Here is a 17,199-nt window from a genome sequence, read left to right as displayed (position 1 = left end):
TCATGCAGATAAAAATTGTCACAGAGTAATTATTTGTTTTCATATGTGGCTTCTGGTTTGTAATGAGCTGGACTCCAGGGTTGTCAAGATCTGGGGAGCTTTCCAACATTTATCTTAGCCCAAGTGAAGTGGGAGGATCATAAAGTAATTTGAGAAAGTCTGTTTTCCCTTTCTCTTGTGAAATTATCTGAACATTTTCCAGGATCCTCTTAGTGAATGTGGGACTCTTATCCCTTCCCCCAATACACCCCCTGACCCCCGCCCTCTCCCCTCAGCACTTAGTTTAACTGCAAATAATAATGGTCAGTAACTGCAATGGATCCTAACTTGTACCTTGGATCTGTTAACACGGCATAGGTGCAGCAAGAAACTTAAGTATGAATATTTGCTTGCATCCAGGACTCTCCATCTATGATTCCACTCTCTCAGTTACATTGTCACTGAAGATTAGTTACTTCTTGCCATGAGGTACGCCTGAACTGTTCTGCTTACATTGTTATATACCTGACAATTGCTTTCAGGTCATTTTGTATGAAGCATGCCCTGGGGGAACATGGATCTGAATCCTACCGTAACCATTGGTGGAATTTAAATTCAATGAATATATCGGGAATATAAAGCTGGTCTCAGCAATGGTGACCATGAGACTCTCACCAATTGTCATAAAACCCATCCGATTCACCCATGCCCTTTAGGGAAATAAATCTGCCGTCCTTCCCTGGTCTGGCCTATATGTGACTCCAGATCTACAGCAATGGAGTTGACTCTTAACTGCCCCTCTGAAACGGCTTAGTAAGCCAATCAGTTCAAGGGCAATTAGGAATTTGTTCTTTCTTTTATTCATGCATGGGACATAGGCGGCGCTGGCTGGCCAGCATTTATTGCCCATCCCTAGTTACCTGAGGGCAGTTGAGAGTCGACCACATTGCTGTGACTCTGGACTCACATGTAGGCCAGACCAGGTAAGGACGGCAGATTTCCTTCCCTAAAGGACATTGGTGAACCAGATGGGGTTTTTTTTCCGACAATCGACAATGGTTTCATGGTCATCAGTAGATTCTTAATTCCAGATATTTTTTGTTGAATTCAAATTCCATCAGCTGCCGTGGCAGGATTCGAATCCAGGTCCCCATAACATTAACTGAGCTTCTGGATTAATAGTCTAGAGATAATACCACTCGACCATCGCCTCCCCATTTGGGCAAAAAATGCTGGTTTTGCCAGTGATGTAAGAAGTCTCACAACACCAGGTTAAAGTCCAACAAGTTTATTTGGTAGCACGAGCCACAAGCTTTCAGAGCGCTGCTCCTTCATCAGGTGAGTGGGAGTTCTGTCTACAAACAGGGCATATAAAGACACAAATTCAATTTACAAAATAACTCGCATTCCAATCATTATTTTTTCATCAATGGCTGAAGTGCTACCAAATAAACCTGTTGGACTTTAACCTGGTGTTGTGAGACTTCTTACTGTGCCTTCCTTAGTCCAACGCCGGCATCTCCACATCATTCGCCAGTGATACCACATCCTATGAAAGAATAAAAGAAAAAAAAATCAGTTTTGCAGTGGGAAATCTATACCAAAGTCAAAATGGAGAAGTTTGAATTTTGGAATGTTTTTAAGTTCTAAAGAATCCAAACATATTCATACATTTTGCTTCTGGAACTTTGTCTTCACCAACAATTAATATTTGTACTCTCAGTTGATTCAGTTCCCTAGTTAACACATTTCCAACAAAATCTCACACCCACTTAGATCCTATCCTTTCCTACAAGAGATTTCCGCAGCTGTTGCCTTGATCTTCCCATTTGCTGTTTTTATCATTCTTTGGAGTCGGTGTGGGAAACAAGATTCTCACTTGTTTTGACCACACAAGTTTTTCTTTTCCTGGAGTTTTCTTGTGGATTTGCGGGTCCTGATGGAAGGAGACAGGTGCGAAACTTTAACTCTGTTTCTCTCGCCACAGGTACTACCTGACCTGCAGGGATGGGGGGTGGTTGGTGTTATGTTTGAGGTATGATAGTGAAGACTAATAAAAATCCACCAGATCAGTGATAGTAAACTAACGGAACAATTTATTATACATTTACCTCCGAGCATAAGACCATAAGACATAGGAGCAGAATTAGGCCACTCGGCCCATCGAGTGTGCTCTGCCATTCAATCATGGCTGATATTTTTCTCATTCCCATTCTGCTGCCCTTTCCCCATAACCCCTGACCCCCTTATTAATCAAAAACCGATCTATCTCTGTCTTAAAGACACTCAATGACCTGGCATCCACAGCCTTCTGCGGCAAAGAGTTCCACAGATTCACCACTCTCTGGCTGAAGAAATTCCTCCTCATTTCTGTTTTAAAGGATCGTCCCTTTAGCCTGAGGTTGTGCCCTCTGGTTCACGTTTTTCCTACCAGTGGAAACATCCTCCCCACGTCCACTCCACCCAGGCCTCGCAGTATCCTGTAAGTTTCAATAAGATCCCCCCTCATTCTAGCACAGTCAACTTGTGCCAGGACTGCCCTGGATAAGCTCCATCCAAGGTGGGGCTTGAGTCCCAGGTCACCTGACCCATTCTCTTAAAGGGACATGCCCCAACATACAGAACAGTGGGAGCCTTTTTATTGATGATCAAGAGCCATCCAATTGTTTGATGAATGATCTGTTGAACTTTCCGATCTGTGTGAGAAGGCAGTTTACAGCTAAGATGGACGTGCTGACTGACCAATGGAGGGGGTACAGGGACGGGTCAGCGGAAAGATAGAGGTCATGTGATTAAACTTCCAGGAATATATTCAACCAGAGTTGGCAAACGTTTAGTGGGCACCAGTTGCAAGATCGCTTTACCTGTAAGGTAATGGGTGAACCTAGTGCTATGGCATTATCATCCACAGGTCACTGCAGCTTTATCTAACCATAGCAGAGACATGTATCTTCTGTATAGATACTGGCAACAATTGAAGCATACACATACTTGTCGTTGGGCAAACAATTTAAATTTAAATCTAAGAGCGTGTTTGGACAGTTCTTTTTATGCCCAATTCCCCAGTGGAAAAATAGAAACATGGAGAATGTAGACTGTGGGCAAAATGCATTCCTTCTGTGTGTCTTAAAATACTTCCAATGCTATGCAGTAGGAGCAAAAAATCATCATCCGTTCCTTGTGACAGAATTATGGTTAAACTCCCACTACCGATCTAAAATGAATAGGCCCCGGTGACCTTGTGTTAATTCCCATTGAAAATGCACTTCCATATGACCACCCATACTAGCCTGTGTGTGACAGGCTCCTCTCTTTCTGAACTGTTCATTATGTGCCACTATGGGAATCTCGAGGGCTGTATAAACAACACTAATGGGAAATGACGTGGGGGCTGCTGTGTCAGGAAGCTTGGATGAGAAGGATGGCAGGTTATAGCCCAAAGGGGATCATACAGACTGCTGGACACACACAGAGGCACTCAAAGAAATAATAAGACAAATGGCATGCTAAACATAGGCCATGAATATTATATGCACAGACATAACATGACAAATGCTTTAATAAAATGGCATCAGGGTTGGTTAGTTGTGTTACATATTAAAATGCTGGTCACACGAGTGATGAATGTCAATCCCATGTGATTCCCAGCCAAGCTGCACCTCGATTTTAAATTACTTGCATTCAGATTGCTCCATGACCTCGTTTCTCCACATGTCTGGAACCCCCCTCCATTCCTACAAACGTTCAAGATCTCTGCACCCTGAAATTTGACCAAATTAAACTGCCCTGCTCGCTGAAGTTGGGATCGGAAGTGGTGATGTATGGATATATATTGTATGCTGGGGTTTGGGGTGCAGAATGCCCCTTTAAGAGTGTGGGTCAAGTGACCCCAAGGCTGTTAGCTCTGTTCAGTGTGTGGGCCTGTTGGACAGTCTTAGCCCTGACCATGAATGAATGCACACCTTCAATAAAGAGCTCCCAATATTGAGGTATTCAGGCCTACCTTGTGATTCTTTATACTCACAGGGAGATACATAATAGAAAGATTGCAGCCATTAAGACTTTGGTAAAAAGCACTGGGTTCAAATTTTGTGGCAAATCGCAAATAGTAGATTATTTTACATAAGAACGTAAGAACTAGGAGCAGGAGTAGGCCATTTGGCCCCTTGAGCCTGCTCCGCCATTCAATAAGATCATGGTTTATATTTTCGTGGACTCAGCTCCACTTATCCACCCGCTCACCATAACCCTTAATTCCTTTAATGTTCAAAAATTTATCTATCCTTGCCTTAAAAACATTCAATGAGGTAGCCTCAACTGCTTCACTGGGCAGGGAATTCCACAGATTCACAACCCTTTGGGTGAAGAAGTTCCTCCTGTTATCTGAGCCTCATTGACGAGGAATGTATTGAAAAGCTGAATGGCTTTCACAAAGGTACATCCAAACAAATACAGGGACGTTAATTTTGACTTTTGCATGAGCAAACAGCCAAAATGTTGTACAACAGTCCCTTGCCCCTGTATTTTAGTGAAGGTATGAATTATTTTTAATAGTTTAACACCTTAGTTAAAAGCAGACCGGGGCATCCTGATTACATCGCCCCGGTCCATTAGGACTCCCTTTCTGAAATGATCCCCTCTACCACAAACTCATTACTTCTTTCCTTCCATTGCGAGAAGGTAACTTCAGTTCAGGATAATCATCAGCACAGGATTCCGCGGTGGCTGCATCCAGTTACAAAAACTGAACCCAGGCAAGCATGTAAAGAGTGAAACCTAATTCTCACGGTAAATACCCTGCAACGAGATGCATCTGTCATCAGATCTGGCACCTCTTCAAAGTCTCCCTTTCCAAAGACTGCTTTCTACATCCTGGGCTCCAGTGTGTCTCTGAATCACTCAAACTCCCCCGATCGACATTCATTTCCTCACCTCACTGAACTCCCCCCACCCCCCCAGAGCCCGCACTCCCTCACCAACCAAAAAAAAAAACATTTAATGTTCCATTTGAAAAGTACTACCTATTTTCAGATCTCTATGTGTGTTATATATGAATGGAAAGATTATGCAAACAGTATAATCATGTCTGCAATCGGAACTTTGGGCGTCACCACATCACTGATAGAATGATGGAGCTGTACCTTTTTATTTCCACCAGACTTGGAATGGCTTTAAAATCTTCCTTCATCTTTGAATCAATGATTGTTTAGCATTGATGACTTCACATGCCCATATTTTTATCCATTGACTTGCCAGCAATTAAGGATGCTTTTAGCTGTTGGCCGCTCTTCAGCTCAAATAGTTGACTACGAACCAAGAAGGTTTTGGCTTGCAATTCCAGCACATAATTCTAACTCACATGCTACAGTTGGGTGAGTTCGACCAGCTATCAGGTAGGCTCCGAAGTAGTCTACTGCTTAGAGATCATGTTAAGATGACGTTGACTGCCTTTCAATAATTGTACCTCCTGTGGTCATTCATGTAGCAGCCTTAAACACGGTGATAAGAAAGCACAAAGCTGCTTTGATTTTACCAGTTAAATGAGATTGTACGATTACCATGTCCCATTACCATGCCAGTAGAGGCAAAACAGGGATGCAAGGGATGCCAATTAAAAACAATCTTTCTTGCACTCAATGTTTTATTTTTAATTCTTTCACAGGATGTGGATGTCGCTAGCTAGGCCAGCATTCTTGTTGCCCATCTCTATTGGTCCTTGAGCAGGTGGTGGTGAACCGTCTTCTTGAACCGCTGCAGTAGTTTTGGCAGAGGTGCAAATCTACATTCAAGGAACCTTCAAGACTGAGAGTGGAATCTTTCCACCTCAGAGACTCACAGGACATACAAAACTGGCTCGGTCAAAGAAGACAGAGGGTAGCAGTGGAAGGGTGTGTTTCTGAATGGAGGGCTGTGACAAGTGGTGTTCCTCAGGGATCAGTGCTGGGACCTTTGCTGTTTGTAATGTATATAAATGATTTGGAGGAAAATGTAACTGGATAGATTAGTTATCTTGCGGATGGCACAAAGGTTGGTGGATTTGCAGATAGTGATAAGGACCATCAGAGGATACAGTAGGATATAGATCAGTTGGAGACTTGGGTGGAGAGATGGCAGATGGAGTTTAATCCGGACAAATGCTAGGTAATGCATTTTGGGAGGCTTAATACAGATACAAAATATACAGTAAATGGCAGAACCCTTAAAAGTATTGATAGGCAAAGGGATCTGGGTGTACAGGTACTTTTAAGGGGCGTCTTGATAAGTACATGAATAGGGTGGGAATAGAGGGATATGGTCCCTGGAAGGGTAGGGGGTTTTAGTTAAGTCAGGCAGCATGGTTGGTGCAGGCTTGGAGGGCCGAAGGCCCTGTTCCTGTGCTGTAATTTTCTTTGTTCTTTGTAGTTTGACATGGAGGACATGGATAGTGAAGTAAAGCTCCCCCTACTATGCTGCAACAATAAGCTTCAGCTTCAGAAAAACAGTGAACGCTAAGGGTCTAAAGTCATGATACCAGCCAGGCCCGACCAAGAGTGCTGTTTTAATTATTACAGGAATTGGAAAATATTCAACGAGTTATCTCATAGGGCAAGATGTTAAGATTGGCAAACGATTGGCCAAGTGAGACAGTGCCTAACGCACAGCTGCCGACTCTCGAACTCCCACGACCATTTAACGGTCATGTGAGCATTGGTTGGCAGTGGGCAGGAGTCCTGTCCGTCCTTGGAAGGGTGTCGTGCCCACGAGGGCTGCCAGCCAATCAGATTGGCCGACTGCTCTTCAACCCGGTGATGTGGTGGCTAGAAGTGGTACTGCAATGCTCTGCCTGGGATCATGTCCCACGACCTTTGTAAAGAGGGCGTGAAAGTCGAGGATGTCAGTGATGGAGGGGGCGATGGGGAGTGGCAGGAGGGCACTGATCATGGCATTGGGGGCGTTGGCGACTAGAACTGGGAGGGAAGAGTCCCAAGCTCCAACGTCAGGGGGGGAGTTGGGTGGGGGGGGGGGGCGCAACCCAACTCTGAGGGGGACCATAAATGGTTGCTTAAGGGCCTTAATAAGTGTACAGGTCTCCCACCAGAGGCCTTGCCACCCAAACATGAAATTGCATCTGGGTTTGGGCGGTGGGTTCCCGGGGGGGATTTCCATCCATTCAATTTTACACTCCCCTGCCCCAACCCCATCTTGGGGGGGAACGCAAAATTCTCCCCATAATTTCTCTCCCAAGTCTCTCTGAATAATTTAATCATAATTTTGTTCTTCCTTCCTGCTTTTCTATAACAACCTGTTCTGTCCTCAGTATCTTAGGAAGGACTTGGTATCGCAACTTGTCACGTGTAGAATGAACAATGCAACGCGGAAGGAAACCATTTGGCCCATGGGCACACGTGCTGGCTTTTCCTTCTTGCTGAAGGAATTGGGCCTTCGAACAACAGGAAACATTCCCAAGTACTTTGAATGGGCAGCTCTGTTAGAAAATGGGTGAGTTGGAACCCTCAAGTCTGAAAGACGTGTTGGTTAGATGCATTGGCCATGCTAAATTCTCCCTCAGTATACCAGAACAGGTGCCAGAGAGTAGCGACTAAGGGATTTTCACAGTAACTTAATTGCAGTGTTAATATAAGCCTACTTGTGACACTAATAAATAAACATTTTTTAAAAAGTTTATGTTTCAACTTTAACTTTAAAATCAGTCAATCCTCATAGTTAATACCCACCATACCAGGCAACATCCTGGTAAACCTTTTCCCTCCAAAGCAATCACATCCTTCTGATAGTGTGGTGACCAGAATTGGACATTGGACACAGTCTTCCAAATGTGACCTAACCAACATTTGATATAACTGTAACGTAACTTGCCAACTTTCATACTCGATGCCCCAACCAATGAAAGCAATCATGCCATATGCTTTCTTCACCCCCTTTTCCACCTGTGCTGCCACTTTTAAGGATCCATGGACCTGTGCTCCCAGATCTCTCTGTGTGTCTATGATCCTGATGGTTCTGCCATTTATTTTATAGCTCCCACCTGAATTGGATCAACCAAAATGCATCACCTCGCATTTGTCCGGATTGAATTCCATCGTCCATTTCTCCGCCCAATTTTCCAACCTATGTCCTGCTGTATTCTCTGACAATCTTCATCACAATCCCACCCAGGCCCTATTCCACATGTTTACATTGCTAAGCGCCTGACACTAGGGTCAATTGAGCACGGCCAAGCAACCTAACCTGCACATCTTTGGACTGTGGGAGGAAACCGGAGCACCCGGAGGAAACCTACGCAGACACAGGGAGAATGTGTAAACTCCACACAGACAGTGACCCAAACCGGGAATTGAACCCAGGTCCCTGGCGCTGTGAGGCAGCAGTTACTGTGCCACCGTATTGCTTTAAAAGTTGGAAAGCATCTTGTCAAGTGGTGCACAATGAATTATTTGGCTCAAGTGGAACAGTGTACGAGTTCGCCTGTCGCTGTAAGATCATAAGGTCTAATTGCTGCAAAAAGGCAAGAGTTGAAGTCTTAAGACTTCCTCTGGGGAAATCATGAGGACAATGAGAAGGCAATTATTTCAAGGCTATGGACCAATTGTTGGAAAATGGGGTGAGAACAGATAGGTGCTTGATGGCTACTGCAGACATGATGGGCCGAATGGCCACTTTCTACACTGTGAAACTCTTAGACTTTATTACAAATTGACAGATGCTTGCAAATCCCTGACCCTGCCCAGGTCTAGAAAAGTAGGAAATGAGTTTTCTTCCTAATTTTATGAGAGTTTCAAAGGTCATTTTGTATCTGTGCTGAAATATGGCACCTCTGATGCATGGCAGCGTTTGACAAAACAAGTGAGAATTTGGGAAAAAAAAATGTGCTGGGATTTTAAATAGAATGTAGTGTTACCATAGGGTTTAGGAATATCAGCCTCACTGAAATTATCTCATACATCTCCATAAATCTCATTAATTATATCTTAGTTAAGATAGGAAGTGCAAAAACAAAAGGGCAGATTTACATGAAAAAGAAACAGCCAATTTCAGGCCAACCTGAATGTTTATTCCAGGAGTCTGGACATGTTGAGCAGCACACGGATTGACCTGGGGAACTGATTTGGCACTCTACCTTGTGTCAGTGGTTGCAATCTTGCCACTAAGTCAGACGTTTGTAGGGGTTAGCCCCACTGAGAAATTGGATGTGTTATCTCGGCTGTAACATTCCAGCACCCTACTGTGGGAGCGCTGCATCGTCAGGGGTACCATGTTGCCACATCAACGTTGCAACAGGCACTGTCCAGTGGATGTTCACAATCTGCGGCTCTTTTCATAGAAGAATGTGGAATTTGCCCAGCGTAAGGACTTTGAGAGCATGCTTAAAGGTCATCCCTCCCATTGCTACTTGTGGGATCTTGCTGTGTGAAAATATGACTGCTGCATTTACCTAAAGTGGGGGGGGGGGGGAGGGGAGTTGCTGGGTGGGGGGGAGGGGGGGGTCAGAAAGAAACATTGCATTCACGTAACAATTTACAGGACCCCTTGATGTTTCAAAGTTTTTTCCAGTTAGAAAAGTACTTTCTAAAGTGTAGTCACTGTTGTAATGTAGTCGCTGTGATTTATTAAATGTAAAGTTCTTTGAGACATGTCCAGGTACTGTATCAAATCCAAGTTTTGATTGTACCTCTGGAGTATAGGATCAGAATTCTGAGCGACCTCTTTAGCCATTAGTCCATTGACAACACAAACCATAATTTCCATCTAAAACTTGCACTTATTTCGGCGATGATTTGGCAACACATAAAATGCTTCATTATTCATGTTTATCTTAGAAGGCATTCATCAGAAAGTCCTTTGTCCACTTTAAGAGAGTTGGTAATCTGTTTAGCTAAATTGCTACTCATGCTACTTAATTCTAATCATTAAACAATGGAGATATGATCAGTCCCCACCACCCCCCACCCCCCCGCCACCCCATGACTGCTCGCTTCAATATTTTTCACATGTTTCAAAGGTTAAACAGTATCAGAATCAAATTTAACCCACTCTCCCTCAGGTATAGTTAGAACAAAGAACAAACAAAATTACAGCACAGGAACAGGCCCTTTGGCCCTCCAAACCTGCACCGCCAAGCTGCCCAGTTGGAACAGGTTCTCCACTATTATCTACACCCCTACATGAGCCTCAGTAAGGCATACTGTGGTGATTGTCTCTTTAGGGGCAACACAACAGAGGACGGCCCACCTGGCTTGGGGGACCAATCAGGACCGGGTATGGGTAATCAGCCCAGGGGATGGAGTCCTCACTTAAGCAGCAGACGTGAGGGATTAGGTGCAGCCACATGGGCTGTTGTAAAGTTCTTCTCATTAATAAATCCTTTTGCGTTTCTAATGAAGTATATGAAACTACATTCATGATTGCACATATCTCCAACAAACCTGAAGAATGATGTGGAGTTGCTGGTGTTGGACTAGGGTGGGCACAGTAAGTAGTCTCACAACACCAGGTGAAAGTCCAACAGGTTTATTTAGTAGCACAAGCTTTCGGAGCATTGCCCCTTTATCAGGTGAGTGAAGAGTTCGGTTCACAAACAGGGTATATATAGAAACAAACTCAATTACAAGGTAATGGTTGGAATGCAAGTCTGAACAGGTGATCAAGTCTTTACAGGTGCAGACAATACGAGTGGAGAGAGGGTTAGGCACAGGTTAAAGAGGTGTGAATTGTCTCCAGCCAGGACAGTTAGTGTAATTTTGCCGAACCCAGCCAAGTCGTGGGGGTTACAGATAGTGTGACATGAACGCAAGATCCCGGTTGAGGCCGTTCTCATGTGTGTGGAACTTGGCTATCAGTTTCTGCTCAGCGATTCTGTGTTGTCGTGTGTCGTGAAGGCCGCCTTGGAGAATGCTTACCCGAAGATCAGAGGCTGAATGCCCTTGACTGCTGAAGTGCTCCCCAACAGGAAGGGAACACTCCTGCCTGGTGATTGTCAAGCAGTAAACATTCATCCATTGTTGTAGCGTCTGCATTGTCTCCCCAATGTGCCATGCCTCTTTCCTACAGCGTATCAGGTAGACAATGTTAGCCGAGTCACAAGAGTATGTACCATATACCTGGCGGATGGTGTTCTCACGTGAGATGATGGCATCCGTGTCGATGATCCAGCACGTCTTGCAGAGGTTGCTGTGGCAGGGTTCCATGGTGTCGTGGTCACTGTTCTCCTGAAGGCTGGGTAGTTTGCTGTGTACAATGATCGGTTTGAGGTTGCGCGGTTGTTTGAAGGTAAGTAGTGGAGGTGTGGGGATGGCCTTGGAGAGATGTTCGTCTTCATCGATGACATGTTGAAGGCTCTGGAGAAGATGTCGTAACTTCTCCGCTCCAGGGAAGTACTGGACGACGAAGGGTACTCTGTCCGCCGTGTCCCGTGTTTGTCTTCTGAGGAAGTCTGTGCGGTTTTTCGCTGTGGCGCATTGGAACTGTCGATCAATGAGTTGAGTGCCATATCCTGTTCTTTCGAGAGCGTCTTTCAGCGTCTGTCAGTGTCTGTTGCAATGCTCCTCATCTGAGCAGATCCTGTGTATATGGAGGGCTTGTCTATTGGGGATGGCGTCTTTAACGTGTTTAGGGTGGAAGCTGGAGAAGTGGAGCATTGTGAGGTTATCCATGGACTTGCATACAGTGATGTGCTGAGGTGATCGTCCTTGATGAAGATGCGTGTGTCCAAGAATGCAACCGATTCTGGAGAGTAGTCCATGATGAATCTGATGGTGGGATGGAACTTGTTGATGTTGTCATGTAGTTGTTTCAGTGATTGTTCACCATGAGTTCAAAGGAAGGAAATGTCATCGATGTGTCTAGTGTATAGCATCGGTTGAAGGTCCTGTGCGGTGAAGAAGTCTTGTTCGAACCTGTGTTTGAAGATGTTGGCCTATTGAGGTGCGAATTTGGTCCCCATGGCTGTTCCATTTGTCTGGATGAAGAACTGGTTGTTGAAGATGAAGACATTGTGGTCCAGGATGAAGCAAATGAGTTGTAAAATTGCATCTGGAGATTGGCAGTTGGTGGCGTTGAGTACTGAGGCAGTTGCAACAATGCTGTCGTTGTGCGGGATGCTGGTGTAGAGTGCCGAGACATCCATTGTGACGAGGAGTGTTCCTAGTTCAACTGCTCCATGGGTGCTGAGTTTCTGTAAGAAGTCCATAATGTCACGACAGAAGTTGGGGGTTCTTTGTACAATGGGTTTCAGGATGCCCTCGATATACCAGAGAGGTTCTCACACAGGGTCCCATTGCCTGATACGATGGAACGGCCGAGTCAGTTGGCCTTGTGTAACTTCGGGAGACAGTAGAGATCTCCAATGCGAAGAGTACGTGGGATGAGAGCACGGAGGGTGCTCTGAAGGTCCGGATCAAAGGTCTTGATCAGTCTGTGGAGTTGATAGGTGTGTTCTTTGGTTGGATCTGCGGGTAACTGTCTGTAGTGTTCCTCCTTGTTCAGTTGTCAGTACACTTCTTTGCAGTAATCCATTCTGTTCAGTGTGACGGTGGCCCCTCCTTTGTCTGTTGGTTTGATGACAATGTTGTGATTAGTCTTGAGAGCACGGATAGCATAGCCAAGATAGAGTCCATATTCTCAACTTGTGCTCAGACCAGCTGCGAAACACTGATAAGCAGATGAGACAATGCACACCAAAAACAAGAAACTTGAAAAACAACTGCCAATCTCCAGACGCAATTCTACAACTCATTCGCTTCATCCTGGACCACATTGTCTTCACCTTCAACAACCAGTTCTTCATTCAGACACATGGAACAGCCATGGAGACCAAATTCGCACTTCAATATGCCAACATCTTCATGCACAGGTTCGAACAAGACTTCTTCATCGCACAGGACCTTCAACCGACGCTATACTCCAGATACATCGATGACATTTTTTTCCTTTGGACTCATGGCGAACAATCACTGAAACAACTATATGATGACATCAACAAGTTCCAACCCACCATCAGATTCACCTTGCACTACTCTCCAGAATCAGTTGCATTCTTGGACACACGCATCTCCATCAAGGATGGTCACCTCAACACATCACTATACCGCAAGCCCACGGATAACCTCACGATGCACCACTTCTCCAGCTTCCAGCCTAAATATGTTAAAGAAACCATCCCCTATGGACAAGCCCTCCGTATACACAGGATCTGCTCAGATGAGGAGGATCGCAACATACACCTACAGACGCTGAAAGACGCCCTCAAAAGAACAGGATATGGTGCTCAACTCATCGATCAACAGTTCCGATGTGCCACAGTGAAAAACCGCACAGACCTCCTCAGAAGACAAACATGGGACACAGCGGACAGAGTACTTTTCGTCGTCCAGTACTTCCCCGAAGCAGAGAAGCTACGACATCTTCTCCGGAGCCTTCAACATGTCATCGATGAAGATGAACATCTCGCCAAGGCCATCCCCACACCTCCACTACTTGCCTTCAAACAACCGCGCAACCTCAAACAGACCATTGTCTGCAGCAAACTACCCAGCCTTCAGGGGAACAGTGACCACAACGCCACACAACCCTGCCGCAGCAACCTCTGCAAAATGTGCCAGATCATCAACACAGATGCCATCATCTCACGTGAGAACACCATCCACCAGGTACACGGTACATACTCTTGCAACTCAGCCAATGCTGTCTACTTGATACGCTGCAGGAATGTTCCCTTCCAGTCGAGGAACACTTCAGCGGTCATGGGCATTCAGCCTCTGATCTTCAGGTGAGCGTTCTCCAAGGTGGCCTTCATGACACATGACAATGCAGAATCGTTGAGCAGAAACCGATAGCCAAGTTCCGCAGACGTGAGGACGGCCTCAACCGGGATCTTGGATTTGTGTCACACTATCTGTAACCCCCACAACTTGCCTGGGCTTGCAAAATCTCACTAACTGTCCTGGCTGGAGACACTACACATCTCTTTAACCTGTGCTTAACCCTCTCTCCACTCACATTGTCTGCACCTGTAAAGACTTGATTACCTGTTCAGACTCGCATTCCAACCATTATCTTGTAATTGAGTTTGTGTCTATATATACCCTGTTTGTGAACCAAACTCTTCACTTACCTGATGAAGGGGCAATGCTCTGAAAGCTTGTGCTAACAAATAAATCTTTTGGACTTTAACCTGGTGATGTGAGACTTCTTACTAAACCTGAAGAAAGCCTTGCACTTTTCACAATTGCAGGACATCCACAAGCTCTTTACAACCTGGTAAGTGTTTTTTGAAGTGTCATAACTGTTGCCATGTAGAAAACACAGCAACCAATTAGCACTCATCAAATAGCATTGTGATGATGACCAGATAATCTATTTTCATGATGTTGATTAAAGATAAATATTGACCAGGACACCAGGATTACAGAACATAGAACATAGAACAGTACAGCACAGAACAGGCCCTTCGGCCCACGATGTTGTGCCGAGCTTTATCCTACCCTGTTCCATCCCTAATGGCCCTTGAAAAGTTGTTGGTAATCTATCTTCTTGAACTTCCACCGTCTATGCCCTTAGGGGCGGTATGGTGGCACAGTGGTTAGCACTGCTGCCTTACAACCCCAGACACCTGGGTTCGATTCCTGGCTTGGGTCACTGTGTGGAGTTTGCACGTTCTCCCCATGTCTGCGTGGGTTTCCTCCGGCTGCTCTGTTTTCCTCCCACAGTCCAAAGATGTGCAGGTTAGGTGGATTGGCCACGCTAAATTGCCCTTTAGTGTCCAAAGATATTAAGGGGGATTAGTGGGGTAAATGCATGGGGTTACAGGGATAGGACGGTGGGTGGGCCTGGGTAAGAAGCTCTGTCGGAGTGTCAGTGCAGACTCAATGGGCCAAATGGCCTCCTTCTGCACTATAGGGATTCGATGGTTCTATGTTAGGTACACAGAGCTGTTGGGGAAGGACGTCCAGGATTCTGACCCAGTGGTAGTGTCCTATAAATTTCCAAGTCAGAATGTTGTGTGATTTGCAGATGAACATGAAGGTTGTGGTGACCCCATACGTCTATTGCCATGTCAGTGTCTAATTTCTACACAATGCTCCTCGTCTTGGAGAGCACAGCCAGTGGAGGTTAGGTAGGGAGCAAGGGGGAGCAGGAGCAGACCTGCTGCTTCCTACTTCTCAACAATCTTCAATGTTATTTGGTCAAATACAGCAGTCCCTTTATGGAGTGTTGGCGAAACCACTCTCCAATCTGGAGGCAATAGTCAGATCTTGTCCATTGAAATGCAGCCAGCCAGGGACCCTGATTTTAATAAGTAAATCAACTTGTGTCCTGTTACTCGAATGAGTCCTGAACTGGTTTTTCTCAATTTGATACATACAATATTATTCAGCTATTAAAGAATTCCACTGTTAATCACCTTTGAAATTAAGCATCGGTGCCAGGACTAACAAACTATATTTTCAAGTGGCATGAGTGAAAAGAACAAGTCATAAATTGCAAAGCAAGTTTACTGACTGGCTTATTTGTGAACAATTCTCTGCCAAACATAGTCTCATGGCTACATAGTGCCAGTTATGTAATGTTACAAAGCTTCAGGTCAAGTGCTAGAGTCAGTTTTATTACCTTTCCACCTCGGTAATAATGGCCCATGCTGACCATCTCACAGCAACTAAATTAAAACCTTGAGAAAGCAATTTTCTTCTTTTAATAAAAAGCACAGGAGTCTTCGTGAGCTGGGCGAATATTTTTAGGGAGTAGCTGAACCATTCAGATCAGGTTTGATCCCCGATCGCTGTTGAGTTATCTGATTTCACCAATGGTATTGGTTGGGCTTTGTTAAAATCCTGAAACTCTGGTTGAGGGAGGAATAAAGTGGCGAGGCTGCAGGCTCCTATCTGCTATCAAGCAAAGGCTGCTGGATGTCTGCACCTGGGTGTTGGTTGAGAACAGGATCGGTTCGGCTGCAAGTTGCGTCCCGCTCCGTCTGTGGCTGCGTGGGTTTCCTCCGGGTGCTCCGGTTTCCTCACACAGTCTAAATGACGTGCTGGTTAGCTGTATGCTAAATCCTCCCTCAGTGTACCCGGAGAGGCACCAGAATGTGGCGACGAGGGGATTTTCACAGTAACTTCACTGCAGTCTCCTGGTGGCCAACTAACAAGGCCACAATTGAATTCAAAAGCAAAATGCTACAGATGATGGCAATTCGAAATAAAAACAGAAAATGCTGGAAATACTCGGCAGGTTATGTTCGGAGAGAGAAACAGGCCATAATTTTCCAGACCCCGTCCCCATCGACACCCCACCCCCCTCGCACCCCCCCCCCCCCAGGTGGAGATGATTCGCCATTGGCCATTGAAGTCAACAGTTTTTGCAAGGCTCACCTGTCTCATCACCAAGCAGTCCATGGCGGTGATTGACTTTTAAAAAATATTAGTGTCACAAGTGGGCTGACATTAACACTGCAGTGAAGTTACTGTGAAAATCCCCTAGTTGCCACACTCCAGCGCCTGTTCGGGTACACAGAGGGAGAATTTAGCGTGGCCAATGCACCTAACCAGCACATCTTTCGGACTGTGGGAGGAAACCGGAGCACCCGGAGGAAACCCACGCAGACACGGGGAGAACGTGCAAACTCCACAGACAGCGACCCAAGCCGAGAATCGAACCTGCGTCCCTGGTGCTGTGAGGCAGCAGTGCTAACCACTCTGCCACCGTCCTGTGGCGGGACAGAAGATCCTACTGGCGGGAAGGGCCATAAAATCCCTCAAAGAGTTGATGCCCAATGTCTGCAACCTTTGATCAGAACATATCAGAACTCTTTCTCCATCGATGCTGCATGATCTGCAGAATATTTCCAGCGATTCCCTGTTTTTATCTCACAAATGAAATAAAGGGAAAGGGCAAATCATGGATGTGGAATCAGCACTTGTAATCACATTGTATCTTTAACATTGTAAAATGTTCCAAGGTGCCTCACAGAAAGGGTTATCCAACTAAATCCGTTCCTGAACAACATGAAGAAGATACTAAGACAGAGGACCAAACGTTTGGTCAAAAATATTGGTTTTAGGGAATGTCTTCAAGGAGGAAAGAGTGGAAGAAAGGGAGATTAGTGGTGCAGTGGACAGTGAAGAAAGCTTTCAAAAACTACAATGGGATCTTGATCAACTGGGTTAGTGGTCTGAGGAATGGCAGATGCAGTTTAATTCAGATAAATGCAAGGCGTTGTATTTTGGT

The sequence above is a fragment of the Mustelus asterias genome, chromosome 19, assembly GCF_964213995.1.
Source record: "Mustelus asterias chromosome 19, sMusAst1.hap1.1, whole genome shotgun sequence".
Lineage (NCBI taxonomy): Eukaryota > Metazoa > Chordata > Chondrichthyes > Carcharhiniformes > Triakidae > Mustelus > Mustelus asterias.
Note: the sequence above shows the minus strand (reverse complement) of the source record.